The sequence below is a fragment of the Notolepis coatsorum genome, assembly GCF_963971535.1.
Source record: "Notolepis coatsorum genome assembly, chromosome: 19".
Taxonomy (NCBI): domain Eukaryota; kingdom Metazoa; phylum Chordata; class Actinopteri; order Aulopiformes; family Paralepididae; genus Notolepis; species Notolepis coatsorum.
Window position 1 is genome coordinate 31,913,375 of NC_140183.1, and position 15,957 is coordinate 31,929,331.

The following is a 15,957-nucleotide window of genomic DNA, read 5'->3' on the forward strand; positions in this document are numbered from 1 at the left end:
GCATGTAGCTAACAACATCAGAGATCTTTTTGTGAGACTAAACTATCCGCTCTTGGTGGTCAATTGTGTTGATGTTAGTTTTGTTTCATCAACAAATGAGGCAGAACACACAGTGAATGTATCCGTTTTGTTTATTGCACTTTCTTTGCTGAAAAATAAATGCTACGTCAGCTAAATGGCTCACGCGAGGCGAGGTGTTTTTATTTTTATTTTTCAGGAAGTGTATTGGCACATTCAACTTCTGATTGGTTGAAAATTGCCTTCATGTTCGCCACCTACTGCCACCTACTGCTTTGGCATTGTACTACATCACTGTGCTCAAAAGGCAAAACTAGTGTCTAACTTGCCTGCCATTACGTTGTGTTCTGGAAAGCGAAACTGACCCTGACAACAAAACAAAAACTGGCCATTAGTGTAACCGGCGCCTCTGTTCTTGCTGCGTGTATACAGAGGCACTTGCCTGACCGCAGCAGCTTGAACAGGCTGTTGTTGGGGTGGTGAGGGTCCTTCATTATTCTGCAGGCTCTGGATTTGCACCTCCTACTGTATAAGTCCTGCAGGGGTGGTAGTGCAATACCCGTAGTCCATTCTGCTGAGCGCACCACTCTCTGTAGGGCCTTCCTATCCTGGGCCGTGCTGTTTCCAAACCAGGCAGTGATGTTCCCAGTCAGAATGCTCTCTACAGCCCCGGAATAGAAGGAGTGGAGTATCTTCCCTGATACTCTGAACTTCCTTAATTGTCTCAGGTGGTAGAGGCGCTGTTTTCGCCTTTTTTACCACAGTGGCTATGTGAGTTGACCATGTCAGGTCCTCTGTGATGTGGACTCCCAGGTACTTAAAACTGCTCACCCTGTCTACGATAGCCCCATTTATCCACAGTGGCTTGTGTGTCCCCTGCTGTATTCTCCTAAAATCCACGATCAGCTCCTTGGTTTTACCAATGTTCAGGAGTAGGCTGTTATTCCGGCACCAACGTGCCAGTACATCAACCTCCTCCCGGTAGGCTTTCTCATCATTGTTAGAGATCAGCCCCACCACCACTGTGTCGTCCGCAAACTTCACTATGGAGTTGGAGCTGAACCTGGCCACACAGTCATGTGTGTACAGTGAGTACAGCAGGGGGCTGAGAACACAGCCCTGGGGCGACCCGATGCTCAGGGTGATTGAGTTGGAGGTGTGTCCACCCACCCTGACCGCCTGGGGCCTGTTGGTCAGAAAGTCCAGGATCCAGGCACTCAGAGCGGGGTTCAGACCCAGATCAATCAACTTGTCAACCAGTCTGGTGGGGACTATGGTGTTGAAAGCTGAACTATAGTCAATGAACAGCAATCTCACATATCCCCCCTTCTGACTGTCAAGGTGAGAAAGGGTGTTGTGCAGTACCTAGGAGACCGCGTCGTCAGTGGACCTGTTTGTCCTGTATGCAAACTGCAATGGGTCCATGTTACAGGGGAGGGAGGCACAGATCTAATCCTTGACCAGCCTCTCAAAGCATTTCATGACCACCTCTGAGGTTTTTGGCACAGGGATTATAGTGGACACCGTGAAGCAGGCAGGGACCATGGACTCGGCCAGGGATAGGTTGAATATAGTGGTGAACACTGGGGCCAGCTGATTGGCACAGGACTTAAGTATTCGTCCTGTTATCCCATCTGGGCCTGCAGCTTTCCCAGTGTTCACCCCCAAGAATGCTCTCCTCATGCTGTGTTCCGTCAATTTGAGAGTGTGCTCCTCCCCCGCGGAGCACCCCCTCCCCTCCACGACAACTGGCGCGCCAGTGACGCCGTTAGCCGGTGAGCTAACGTCGCCACTGTTCGCCCCGAATCTCGCGTAAAAGGAGTTAAGCTCGTTCGCAAGGGAGGCATCGGCACTCCCCATTATAGTCAGTTATCGTTCGTAGTCCCCGCCATTTTAAGTGTTTAAGTGTTAAGTTTAAGTGTTAATTCACATGTACTCACAGCTATGCTAGGAAAGTGGCTTGGCTTTGCAAGTTGGCCAAAATGGCAAGTTATGAATATAAATGAAGTTTGGCTTTTGTAAGAATATCACAGTCTCCACAATTTCACTGTTTGGGATACCATGGTACCAAGGACACCTTGGGAGAGAGAGAGCTTACATTCAAGTGTACAATGATGTGTGCAGTGATATATTCAGCTCTGTTCTAAAATGTTATTGTGGCCCAGTTCTTACCTGTTCATAGCATCACATTCACATAATGTTGAGCAGCCAATCCCAGGAGCAGCACTGGGCTTAATAGACCAATCCCTGAAGCCTGAGAGGGTCATACAAAGGTTATGAGAACATGAGAAAGGCTTAATTCCAAATCATTGTATATCCCTATACATCAGGCAAATCCAGGCACCACAAAACAGTTTTGTTGGTGCATCAAGTTAAGTCAACCAATTACTTTTCAACACTGGCCATCATTAAGCATCAGTGCTATTGTGAAATGTTATGTTTGATCTGTTTTAGGCAAGCTCCTTCAGTCTTCCCCTACCTAAAGCTAGGTAATTCGGTAAAATGCCTATTTCTGGATGACATGATCTGACATGATCTGTTTGATTATGTTGTAGTTTGTGAGCTAACGCTGTCTAACCCCTGTTTTCCTGCAAGAAGAGGTGTGGAAGATGTGATGTCGGTCTGATGAAGAGATCTGGGCAGTCACGTGATCCTTCTAAGACCCACCTGGTTCCAGAAGAGTTCTGTCCATGGTCTCTAGTGTCACAATAGGTAATTGTATGATGCTATAGATAATGTTTTTTATGTAGACAAATCATTGATAAAAAAAATATATAATAATTTATTATCGTTTAAAAAAAGAAATTGTATTCATCTCTGTCTGTCTGCATGTCACATATTTTTAGCAATTTCTCAAACCAGAAGTCACACACTGCACATCACGTTACGTTTTCTCGAAACACCACTGGGTGACTGGAACACTAGCTGGCTATCACGTACAATTCACGCTGATTTCAATGGTGAAATCTGTACTGATCACTTTCTCGGTTGCTGGGAAAATAGTGACTACAGTGTGGTAGTTAAAGGGTTAACCATCTGTAGTGTGTTAGTGAAAGGGTTACCCCTTTGTAGTGTGGTAGGGAAAGGGTTAACCCTTTGTAGTGTGGTAGTGAAAGGGTTCATCTCATTGTACACAAGGTTGGGTAGGTAATGATTACAGTTATTCAATTACAAAAAAGATTGGTAATTGTTGTTACTGAGGAAAATAAACAGTAATCACATTGCAGATACTGAAAAGCTGATTACATGTAGGATCTCAGGAGGGAAAAAGGCTTCTGAGGGTGAGATTTGACCCGTTTCACTTCCCCATTCAGTATGAAAGTGCTTCCAGTCTAACTGATTTGACAGACGGTGATACAAACAAAGGTAACAAAGAAAAATATGGATGCATTTTGAATGTAATTATTTCACAATGAAGGAAGGAAAATGTGGCACCTTATTCCCTGGCAATTTGGTGTCAGCCTCCCCCTGGTCTCCTCCGCCTGGACTCTCAAACAAACCATAGTCTACCTCATGACTGGAATTATCTGAGAAGATGAAGAGGAAAAGAACGAGAGGAAGAATGAATTACAAAAATATATACCATGTTTGCCCAAGTAAAAAAAGTATACTTAATTGTATCTTCTTTTTTGTATCAACTTTTTCTCCCCCCTTTTTTCTGTATTTTTCTCCCATCCCAATTTAGTCGTTATGCCAATTCCCTTCCTGGTCGTTGCGCGCATTTCCCCCCCACTTGCCGGCCTAGGGAGGGTTGATAGATACTATCACATGTCTCCTCCGATACATGTGGAGTCAGCCAGCCGCTTCTTTTCACCTGACAGCGAGGACTCTCACTGGGGGAGCGTAACGCATGGGAGGATCACACTACTTCCCCCAGTTCCCTTCCTCACTGAGCAGGCGCCCCGACCGACCTGTACGAGTCGCTGTTTACAACGACCAGGATACACACCCCACCGACTTCCCACCCGCTAACACTGCCAATTGTGTTAGTATGGACGACCGACCAAGCCGGAGATACCGCTGACAGCTGGATTCGATGCCAGTGTCTCTGCCGTGGTAGGCAGGCGCTTAGTCCGCTGCGCTACCCAGCCGCCCACTTAATTGTATCTTCTGATAGTATACTTTGTATGTATTTGTAGTGGAAACCCGTTCAATCTTTCGGTGTCGACTTCTTCAACCATTATCAAAAAAAAAAGAAAAAAAAATATATATATATATCTAACCCTAACTAACCTTACTGTCATGCACTTGTCCTAATAAACTAACCTACACTGTAGCACTCAACACTTTGATGAACATCGTTACTCAGCTGATAGAGTTGTGCCCTTCCTGATGACTTGTCGTACAGAACTTGTAAGTCAGTTTTGGATAAAAGCGTCAGCTAAATTACTAAATGTAAATGTAAATGTATTCAGAAAGTGTACTAAAGTTGGGGCGCCCTCGTGGCGCACCGCATAGTGCCTCGCACACCCACGCGGCCGTCCTGGGTGAGTGATTACTTTACCCAAGGCAGTTGTCCTTCCGCGTTCGGTTTGCGCGCCCTGATTGGCCTCTCAGCGCCCAATCGCGTTAGCCCTACTATCGCTAAGGTTTGCATCACGTCCCACGGTTCTCGGCACTTATTCTACCGGTAGTGCGGTAGTTGTTGCCACGGGTCTTTGGGTGAATACTTCATTGGCGGGGAAGAAGAACACTGATAGCGGGGTGTGGACCGTCCCGCGAGCCGCAGACCACAGTCCCGCGAGCCCCAGAGGCTCCCCAGAGTCTGAGGGGCCTTTCTCACTCACGTATGGGATTGAATCACTGCTCCCGGGAACGGGGGGGAGTGTTCTCACTCAGACGGACACACCCCTTTTTGGGATCGAGCCGGCACTGATTCGTTTTACCCCCCGCTGAACCTGGGACAGTTGGATTAGGTGGTCTCGGAATCGGGCCGTGGGAGCGGGGGGCGTGACACACACAACGTCGTTACTGTCATGCTTGCTTGAATTTTGGGCAGATAAAACCACACTGGACAATACCCACAAAAACGATATTTATGGGCAATTTGAGAGTTCAGACCTCAACCAAAAACAAGCATGTGGAACCTCACAGCTCAGTGGATGAAAACATGAAGCCACATTACAAAGCACAGCACTTCTGGCTCGCATTAGGCCTGGCAATTTTTGTTTGCCATGCTATTGCTATACATTAGTTTCTTGTTTGAATGCATTTATTTCTATTAGACCAGTGGTGCCCAACCAGTCGGCCGTGGTCGACCAGTAGATCAATGACATGTAATATAATTGCCACGAGCGATGGGATAATGTTAGCTGCTGGACAGGCTAAGCTAACTAGTGTTAGCCGTTAGCTTAGCGTTAGCCATTGCTGTATACTATACTTTCTTGTTCGAATGCATTTATTTCTATTAGACCAGTGGTGCCCAACCAGTCGGCCGTGGTCGACCAGTAGATCAATGACATGTAATATAATTGCCACGAGCGATGGGATAATGTTAGCTGCTGGACAGGCTAAGCTAACTAGTGTTAGCCGTTAGCTTAGCGCAGTGTTTCTCAAAGTGGGGGGCGCGCCCCCCAGGGGGGGCGCAGAGGCATGACAGGGGGGACCTTGAGATTAAAAAATAAAAATAAAAAAAATTGGATTCCAGAAAATTATCACTAAAGTGCTATCTGTTGCAGCTGCACTGTTCTCCATGAAAATACCATTTCTCAAAATCTGAAAATCATTATTTAATAAAACACAGAAAAGGATCACCAAGTTACTCTGGATAAAAAAAAACTTTATAGACAACATTGAGACAAAGCTTCCTGACACATCTCCATCCAAACTCTTGGAAGAACTCTTTGAAATCTCATCTGATACCACCTAGAGAGCTAGTTTCAGAGTGTGGTGCTGAGTACCAATCTCATCTCATGGCCCACCAAGTATCTCATGATGCAGCAGTTAAGGTGTTGATACCATTCAGCACCACATACAGTATCTGTGTGAAGCTGGCTTTTCATCCATGACGGCTCTGAAAACAAAATATAGGGCCAATTTGAAAGGTCACGATATTGGTGTTATTTCAATACATTTAAACATGGCCCATTTCATGACTATTTTGTTGGGGCGAGGGGGGGGGGGGGGGGGGGGGGGCCCAAAATATTTTGGTCCGCCAAAGGGGGGCCTGACAGAAAAAGTTTGAGAAGCACTGCTTAGCGTTAGCCATTGCTGTATACTATACTTTCTTGTTCGAATGCATTTATTTCTATTAGACCAGTGGTGCCCAACCAGTCGGCCGTGGTCGACCAGTAGATCAATGACATGTAATATAATTGCCACGAGCGATGGGATAATGTTAGCTGCTGGACAGGCTAAGCTAATTAGTGTTAGCCGTTAGCTTAGCGTTAGCCATTGCTGTATACTATACTTTCTTGTTCGAATGCATTTATTTGCATTTATTTCTTTTAGACCAGTGGTGCCCAACCAGTCGGCCGTGGTCGACCAGTAGATCAATGACATTCAATATAATCGATGCAGCAATGTTACTAGTAAAAGGCTAAGATAACTAGCGTTAGCCGTTAGCTTAGCGTTATCGTTATCCCTGCAAAACGCTCAAAAGCGGACTCTACAACACCATCCATTCGTGATAAAATGGGGTGGGTTATATTGACAAGGCTTGACAACAGAGGTTCAAATATAACTTCATATTTATTGGTTATTTGTTTCTTTTATATCAGCATACAGTCTCCAGTCTCCGTGTTAACACACTTCCTGTTTACATTTTCGAGCATGACATCATCGCCTACGGCAAGCGTAAACGCTCAAAAAGCAAACCGTAAACAGAACCCGGAGCGAACGAAGACTGAGTGTGTACACAAACTAGAGGGGGGAGAGGGGGGGGGGGAGTTCGCACTCTGACCCGGAATGAGGACGGTACGGACCGGTACGGACAGAATGAGTGAGTGAGAAAGGCCCCTGAGAGTCTGGGGCTCGCGGGACGGTGGTCTGGGGCTCACGGGGCGCTGGTCTGGGGCTTGCGGGACGGTGGTCTGGGGCTCGCGGGACGGTCCGCGTGTGGCTTTATGACAGGTCATGAGTGCAAGAATGTGACAATTTGACCATGTGACCGCGGCAACGCGGGAGAGCGGCAGTGCGGAAATAGGCTGTCTCTAAGACAAACTCTAACCTTAACCAGCTCCTTAACAGCGCCTAAACTTAACCGTTCTAACCTTAACCAACTCCGAAACAATGCCTAACCTTAACCTTAACCTTAACCATGCCTAACCTTAACCATAGAAAGAATATTGCCATTCTCTTTGACAAACTCTAACCTTAACCAGCTCCTTAACAGCGCCTAAACTTAACCGTTCTAACCTTAACCAACTCCGAAACAATGCCTAACCTTAACCTTAACCTTAACCATGCCTAACCTTAACCGGCGAAAGAATACATGTTAAAAAAAAAATCATGTTAAAAAAAGAAAAATCATGGGATTCGAACTCATCAACAACGAACCGCAGGACCGCGGACCGCTGCTATGCCAGGTGAGCTGAAGCGCCGAATGAAAATCATGGCGGATTCCTGCGGCAGTTACCTAATTCCGCTCGCGCTCTGCCGCTCCGCCGCTCCGCCGCTCTGCCGCTCTGCTCTGCGGTTGCCGCGCCTGCCGCGGGGCATGGCGCAGCCAATCAGGGAAAACGCGGAAGCAAAAGCAGCACTACTGACTTGTCATTAAGGAATAGGCGGACGGTCCCCACCCCACTATCAGTGTTCTTCTTCCCCACCAATGAAGTATTCACCCAAAGACCCAATACCGACCGTGGCAACAACTACCGCACTACTGGTAGAATAAGTGCCGAGAACCGCGGGAAGTGATGCAAACGGTCTTGTCGTGTTTTGAACATTTATGTTGTGTTGATGGAATCACGTTAACACTTTGAGTGCCACTCACGAGATATCTCGGGTTTTTAATAGTGACGTTGAATGCCACTCACGAGATTTCTCGGAATCTTTTTTTTTTAGCGATCTGAAAAATTATTGCATCACCCGAGCCTACCCGAGTATAGCAGAGCGGCGCCGGCGATCACTGTGGAAAAAAGCGCCCCCTGTCGTCTCCCAGATGACATAAGTGATTTTGGAATGGACTCAATGAAAATGAATGGGGAAAAAAATCCGGTACTCCACATTTTCCAGTCCACTGATCCAGCCGGGGTTACCACAGTTCATTCTGGAACCTCAGATCCCCGCTGATCATGGAGTTCTACAGTATCGCGTTGGATCCATACACGTATCGATTTTTTCGAATGGTGATCAGGAATTGGAATATACCAGTTGGATACCATCTGATGTCAGGTAAGGACTCTATGTTATCAGTGTTAGGATAATCAGAGTAAGTTTGATGAAGATATAGGCTGTTTTGTGAAATGTCTTCTTTCGGTTTTACTGTAAAAGTCAGAAAGGAAATCAACGAGGCGATTATCCGTGCGCGGCCGTAATGTGCTTGCGTGCACGTATAATATTGATCATCTAGCGTTTATTTGAAAACGATTCATAAAAAGGCCGACGAATATCAACGTTGTGGAATATTCCACTAAAAGACGATTTTCATAGAATGCTCCAGAATGAGCTGTTTTTTATATCAAAACGGGGGCTTTTCTAACTGCTCTGAAACGGAAACGACGAGATAAAAAAACAATCTGCCTTGACAGTACTGACTGGAAAATAGTCTTTGATAATGCGATGGGCAGATTAGACACATAGCCATAATTTAAAACATAGATTAGGCGATATTAACGTTAACATTGGCGCCGATGGTGGCATTCAGCCGGTAAAAAGGAAAACCAGGCGTGGCGCTCAAAGTGTTAATATAGAGAGGATTGATATGAATTGGATAATGCAGGCTGTTGGTAGAGGCAGAACTAGCGAGCCGTTAATATAGAGAGATACGTTATTTCGATTGATATGAATTGGATAATGCAGGCTGTTAGTAGAGGCAGAATTAGCAAGCCGTTAATATAGAGGACTTGGGCTGTGGAACTGAAAGCTGATGCACGGCGATAGTCGATTGGGCGCTGAGAGGCCAATCAGGGTGCGCAAACCGAACGCGGAAGGACAACTCATCATCATTAGGTGGCTTCTTCGTTCCGAAGGTTGCCTATCACTCTCCAACCCATTCTGTGCCCACTTCTTCTCTCCAACTCCGTGACTCCACCTCTCACTCCGCTCCAATCACAGACGTCGTCTACCCAGCCTCTTCTTGGTCTTCCACTTCCTCTCTTTCCATCCACCTTCCCCATCACCACCTTCTTGAACATCTCCCCGCTGGATCCTCTCAGAACATGCCCGCACAACTCCATCTTTCTCTTTTTCAACCTCTCCAGCAGCTGCATATCCGCTCTTCTCAGTACCTCCTCATTATTGATCTTATCCTTCCATGTTATCTTCAGCATCTTCCTCAGCGTCCACATTTCAAAAGAGTCTATCATCCTCTTTGCCTCTTCATTCAGCGTCCATGCTTCTGCTCCGTATGAAAAGACTGACATAACATACGTTTCCAAAATCCTGGTCTTCGTTTTCCAACTTATGTTTCTTCTCAATAATTCTTTATGGTTCCAGAATGCGCCCTTTGCAATTCCGGTTCTTCTCTTAATGTCCATGTTAGCTCTTCCACCTTCACTGATCCAGCTTCCAAGGTACATGTACTCCTTCACTTGTTCAAGTTTTTCTCCATCCACCTGTATTTTACAAACAGTTCCTGGTGTTTTTTCAATGATCATTACTTTAGTTTTCTTTGTGTTTAGCGACATTCCATAGTTTTTGCATTCGACATTCAGCTTATTCATCATGTCCTGTAGATCTTCTTGACAGTTACAGACTATAGCAGTGTCATATAGCAGTGTCAACTGCCTTGGGTAAAGTATTCACGCGTCCCGGGTTCACCTCCCGCTCCCGGGGGATAATTTGTTGCATGTCTTCTCCCGTTCACCCTCTCCTCCTCTGTTGGTCATGTCTGACCATGAAAAAGCTGGAAAAACGCTAAAAATACATCTTTAAAAAAAGAAAGTATACTAAAGTTGTGTTAAATTGAAACCACTTAAGTTATACGTGTGTTATCCAGTGTGTGAGTTAAATATATTGAAATGACTTTTGATGTATTTTTGGTTACTTTTGCTTACCGAAATAGTACACTACACTCTTAATACGTTTAATTAAGTACAACTTAAGTTTTGGTAAAGAGTTATTTTAGGTTACATTTACAGCATATTAATGACTATCATACTAAACATGTACTTTGCAAGTGGGATGGGTAAGGAGTGAGTGCATTGGGTGGAAGTGGCTGAGCACCTCTGATCAACACCAGAGTGGCCAACAGGGGGCAGGGTATTCCCCAGAGTGGCCAGCAGGGGGAAGGGTATTCAACAGAGTGGCCAGCAGGGGACAGGGTATTCACCAGAGTGGCCAGCAGGGGGAAGGGTATTCACCAGAGTGGCCAGCAGGGGGCAGGGTATTCACCAGAGTGGCCAGCAAGGGGCAGGGTATTCACCAGAGTGGCCAGGCGGGGGGCGTCTATATTTTCTACAACGGAGTTCGGCGATTTGCTAATCTGATTGGCCACTGACGTTTCTGGTCATGTGACATGTGCGCCCAATAGCGTGACGAGCTGTGTCTTTGCCCATTTCCGCGTCGAACAGCCTGCAAAGCACCTGGCGTTCTATCGCCATGCTCTAAGACAAACTCTAACCTTAACCAACTTCGAAAGAGTACCTAAGCTTAACCGTCGGAATCAGGGCAGGCGTTCTATGGCCATGCTCTAAGACAAACTCTAACCTTAACCGACTTCGAACGAGCGCCTAAGCCAATGTGACCAATTTGAGCTGTTCAATGTGAGTTGACCATTGTGAGTTGACCAATGCGACCAATGTGAGCTGATCAATGTGAGCTGATCAATGTGACCAATGTGAGCTGACTAATGTGAGCTGACTAATCTGACCAATGTGAGCTGAGAGAGCTGGGGGCGATGCTGTTGAGGATGAGGAGGCAGGATTGTGCGAGGAGGAGTTGGAGGGAGTGGTTTACGGGAGGATTAGTTCAGTATATGGAGGCGAGGCACTGATGTGGGGTTCCAGTCCGCGTGAACACTTTAGGCAACCAACTTGCGCTTCCGCGTTGCTCTGATTGGCCGAGCGCCTTCCGCGTTTCTCTGATTGGCCGAGCGCGGCTCCCCCTTAAGCTCCAGGAGAGAGGAGAGAGGCTGAAAACCCGCAGTTCTTGCCCGACTGATGGGAGCCGAATCCCAGATCCGATTTTTCTGATGAATACCCCCAAAACATGGAGGCATGGAAGTATTGATTGCGCCGTAATGAATCATTAAAAAAATATACTGTTAACTGGAATATGTTGTGCCTTTACACATATGTTGGATTATGTAATTGGTTTGTCATGACAAACTAATAAAAAATCGCGATTTACCCGGTGGCTACAACAACACGCATGTAGTTTCAATATTTGTCAATAATGTTACATGTTGTGGTATATTATCCCGAATAATAAGAGTTATTAATATAATGCATACATAACTATGAACCTTGAACCCCATAGAACCTTTCAGGAAGTGTAGTTTTGCTCTGGATATCCGCTACAAAATGGCCGCAAAGAAACTACAATTTCCATGATTCAAGGGGTTCCAAAATGGTCGCCTCTCGCGAAATAACATTGACATTTCGAGAAGGAAAATCGATCTAATAACACTTTAACCTATTCCTAAACTAACGTATTGATGATAATATACATTATAAATGCTGTTGTGACATGGTTACGATGTTTATACTTTTGAAACGTTTGAAAATAAAAACGCTATGGGGCGGCTAAGTGGCGCAGTGGGCAAGGCGCTCGCCACTAACGCAGGATATGCTGGGATCGAGCCCAGCTCTCGGCGTTGCTACCAGCTTGGCTGGTCGTTCATACTAACACAATTGGCAGTGTTAGGGGTGGGAAAGCTGGTGGGTGGGGATTGGACGTTGTGCACAGCGACTCCTACAGGTCGGTTGGTGCGTCTGTGCAGCAGAATCAGGAAGCATCGGGGGCAGCGTGAGCCTCCCACGCATTACTCCTCGCCACTGAGAGATCGCGCTGTACAGGTGAAAAGATGCGACAGCTGCCTCCTCGTGTACCGGAGGGGACACGTGATGCAAGGCTTGGTCCTCACTGCAGCCGACCAGTGGGAGGCATAGTCTAGCAACGTTCTAGACAGGGGAGGGGAGAATTGAAGGGAAAATTGGTGAGGCGAAATTGGGATGGGAGAAAAATAGAAAAATAAGGAGAAAAAGTGGATAAAAAGAAAAGAAAATAAAAACGCTACTTTTATAGAACAATCTGGATGGACCGCACGGGCGAAGAGGTTAACCTCTTAAGCCCGACGAGACCGGTACCGGCCCCAAAATGACATCACGTCATAAATCAATCTCTCCAGACTGTTTGACAAAAGTAGCGTTTAATTTTTCAAACGTATTCAAGTATAAACATCATAACCATGTCACAACAGCAGTTATAATGTATATTATCATCAATACGTTAGTTTACCAATAGGTTAAAGTGTTATTACTGGTAGATTGATTTTCGTTTTCGTTTGGGTGTGGTATCGTTTGTGAAAGTCGACCATTTTGAAAAATTTGAATATCGGGAATAGTAGTTTTTTTTCTAAATTGAACTCGGCATTTGAAATATAAGATTTGGCACAATCCATAAATGTGCGAATTGGCTATACTAAGGTAATTTATAAGCCTGCTATTCTATAATATTTCAAATTACATTGGTCCGGATGGGAGAATTCAGTACTGTATCTACAAAACCTTCTGTTTAATCATCTTCCCTTTATTCATTTCCTTCGATTTCTTTGTACACATGATCTCAAGAAGGAGATCAGTGGCAGTTTTTCATGTCTAGTAATTTTTAGCATGGTGTTATTCACTGTCATTCACTGTATGAATCATAATTCATATTCTCATTTGTTTCATCACAATTTAAGCAAGCCTAGTAATAGACACAATATTTCTGACAGTGGGAATACATTCACTGAGGTCCATAGATGTCCCTAGATACCAAGAATATGCAAATGGACCTTGTAGTGGAGCAATATTCCATTTACTTAGGTATGTATTTTAGGCAGATTTTCAGAAAATAGGGCTCCGGGCTTAAGAGGTTAATGAGTTGGCCAAAGCGGTGCAACTACCAGCTGACATCCCCATAGTTGAACACTTTAAGTACTTGGGCATAGAGATTTTTCCCACACTAAATCAGACAACTAAATATAACTTCACAGGTACATATAATAAAATACACCAAGATCTGAATAGATGGCCGAGCATTCCTAAAACATTACAGGCCCAAGCATCCATAATCAAAATGAACATACTACCTAGGATATATTTTGTTAGCTCAATGCTCCCCCTGCCTCCTCCAATAGACCACTACCGCAAGACAGAAACTATGATATCTAAATTTATTTGGAATAACAAACGCCCAAGAATCAAAAGAACTACCACTCAACGTAGGAAACAGGATGGGGGCTTGGCCATCCCCGATTTTAAGTTGTACTTCTGGTCCTTCTCGCTGAGACCCCTGATAAGCTGGTTTGACCCTGAAATTGCGGTGTCTTGGTGCTCCTTAGAAGCAGCAGCGGTCTCACCACAACTACAGACTATACAGGATGTAGTATATTCCAATATCCCTATATATCAAAATGCCAATTACGATATGGACCGATCATTTCCCACGTAATTCAAACATGGTGTAACGTTCAGAGGTCTTGTGCTATCAAATGTCCATGGCACCTCGACTTTCCAATTTTTCATAACCAGCAACTACTTGTTGGGCACAAACCTGTTAATATTCCTCAATGGGAGAGGAGGGGAGTTCATACTCTGGAGGATATATATGATAAAAACAGCCTTTGAGCATTTCAGGACGTAAGAGAGTTTTATGATCTACCCAGCGAATCATTCTTCCTCTACTTGCAACTATGGTCGGCGCTCAAGGCTCATGGCGTGCCGTGGGCTCAAGCGTTGCACCCACACCCTTTTGTCAGGCTTATCGGAGACAGGACAACCTCAAGAGGGTTTGTCTCAGATTTGTATACACTCTTAATCAGGAATTGGAATTGGATCAGGAATTGGAATATACCAGTTGGATACCATCTGATGTCAGGTAAGGACTCTATGTTATCAGTGTTAGGATAATCAGAGTAAGTTTGATGAAGATATAGGCTGTTTTGTGAAATGTCTTCTTTCGGTTTTACTGTAAAAGTCAGAAAGGAAATCAACGAGGCGATTATCCGTGCGCGGCCGTAATGTGCTTGCGTGCACGTATAATATTGATCATCTAGCGTTTATTTGAAAACGATTCATAAAAAGGCAGACGAATATCAACGTTGTGGAATATTCCACTAAAAGACGATTTTCATAGAATGCTCCAGAATGAGCTGTTTTTTATATCAAAACGGGGGCTTTTCTAACTGCTCTGAAACGGAAACGACGAGATAAAAAAACAATCTGCCTTGACAGTACTGACTGGAAAATAGTCTTTGATAATGCGATGGGCAGATTAGACACATAGCCATAATTTAAAACATAGATTAGGCGATATTAACGTTAACATTGGCGCCGATGGTGGCATTCAGCCGGTAAAAAGGAAAACCAGGCGTGGCGCTCAAAGTGTTAATATAGAGAGGATTGATATGAATTGGATAATGCAGGCTGTTGGTAGAGGCAGAACTAGCGAGCCGTTAATATAGAGAGATACGTTATTTCGATTGATATGAATTGGATAATGCAGGCTGTTAGTAGAGGCAGAATTAGCAAGCCGTTAATATAGAGGACTTGGGCTGTGGAACTGAAAGCTGATGCACGGCGATAGTCGATTGGGCGCTGAGAGGCCAATCAGGGTGCGCAAACCGAACGCGGAAGGACAACTCATCATCATTAGGTGGCTTCTTCGTTCCGAAGGTTGCCTATCACTCTCCAACCCATTCTGTGCCCACTTCTTCTCTCCAACTCCGTGACTCCACCTCTCACTCCGCTCCAATCACAGACGTCGTCTACCCAGCCTCTTCTTGGTCTTCCACTTCCTCTCTTTCCATCCACCTTCCCCATCACCACCTTCTTGAACATCTCCCCGCTGGATCCTCTCAGAACATGCCCGCACAACTCCATCTTTCTCTTTTTCAACCTCTCCAGCAGCTGCATATCCGCTCTTCTCAGTACCTCCTCATTATTGATCTTATCCTTCCATGTTATCTTCAGCATCTTCCTCAGCGTCCACATTTCAAAAGAGTCTATCATCCTCTTTGCCTCTTCATTCAGCGTCCATGCTTCTGCTCCGTATGAAAAGACTGACATAACATACGTTTCCAAAATCCTGGTCTTCGTTTTCCAACTTATGTTTCTTCTCAATAATTCTTTATGGTTCCAGAATGCGCCCTTTGCAATTCCGGTTCTTCTCTTAATGTCCATGTTAGCTCTTCCACCTTCACTGATCCAGCTTCCAAGGTACATGTACTCCTTCACTTGTTCAAGTTTTTCTCCATCCACCTGTATTTTACAAACAGTTCCTGGTGTTTTTTCAATGATCATTACTTTAGTTTTCTTTGTGTTTAGCGACATTCCATAGTTTTTGCATTCGACATTCAGCTTATTCATCATGTCCTGTAGATCTTCTTGACAGTTACAGACTATAGCAGTGTCATATAGCAGTGTCAACTGCCTTGGGTAAAGTATTCACGCGTCCCGGGTTCACCTCCCGCTCCCGGGGGATAATTTGTTGCATGTCTTCTCCCGTTCACCCTCTCCTCCTCTGTTGGTCATGTCTGACCATGAAAAAGCTGGAAAAACGCTAAAAATACATCTTTAAAAAAAGAAAGTATACTAAAGTTGTGTTAAATTGAAACCACTTAAGTTATACGTG

At 45.0% G+C, this 15,957-nt stretch overlaps 1 long non-coding RNA gene across 1 annotated transcript in view; it reads right to left on the bottom strand.

The window, feature by feature from the left end:
• LOC311246379 overlaps positions 1-15,957 on the bottom strand; it is a 55,360-nt gene that overhangs the window by 16,587 nt on the left and 22,816 nt on the right. Inside the window, exons 3-4 of the long non-coding RNA XR_014620804.1 lie at positions 3,454-3,545; positions 2,191-2,272 (exon numbers count right to left, since the gene is read on the bottom strand). This is a non-coding gene — a long non-coding RNA (uncharacterized lncRNA). The remainder of the gene's footprint in view (positions 1-2,190; positions 2,273-3,453; positions 3,546-15,957) is intronic.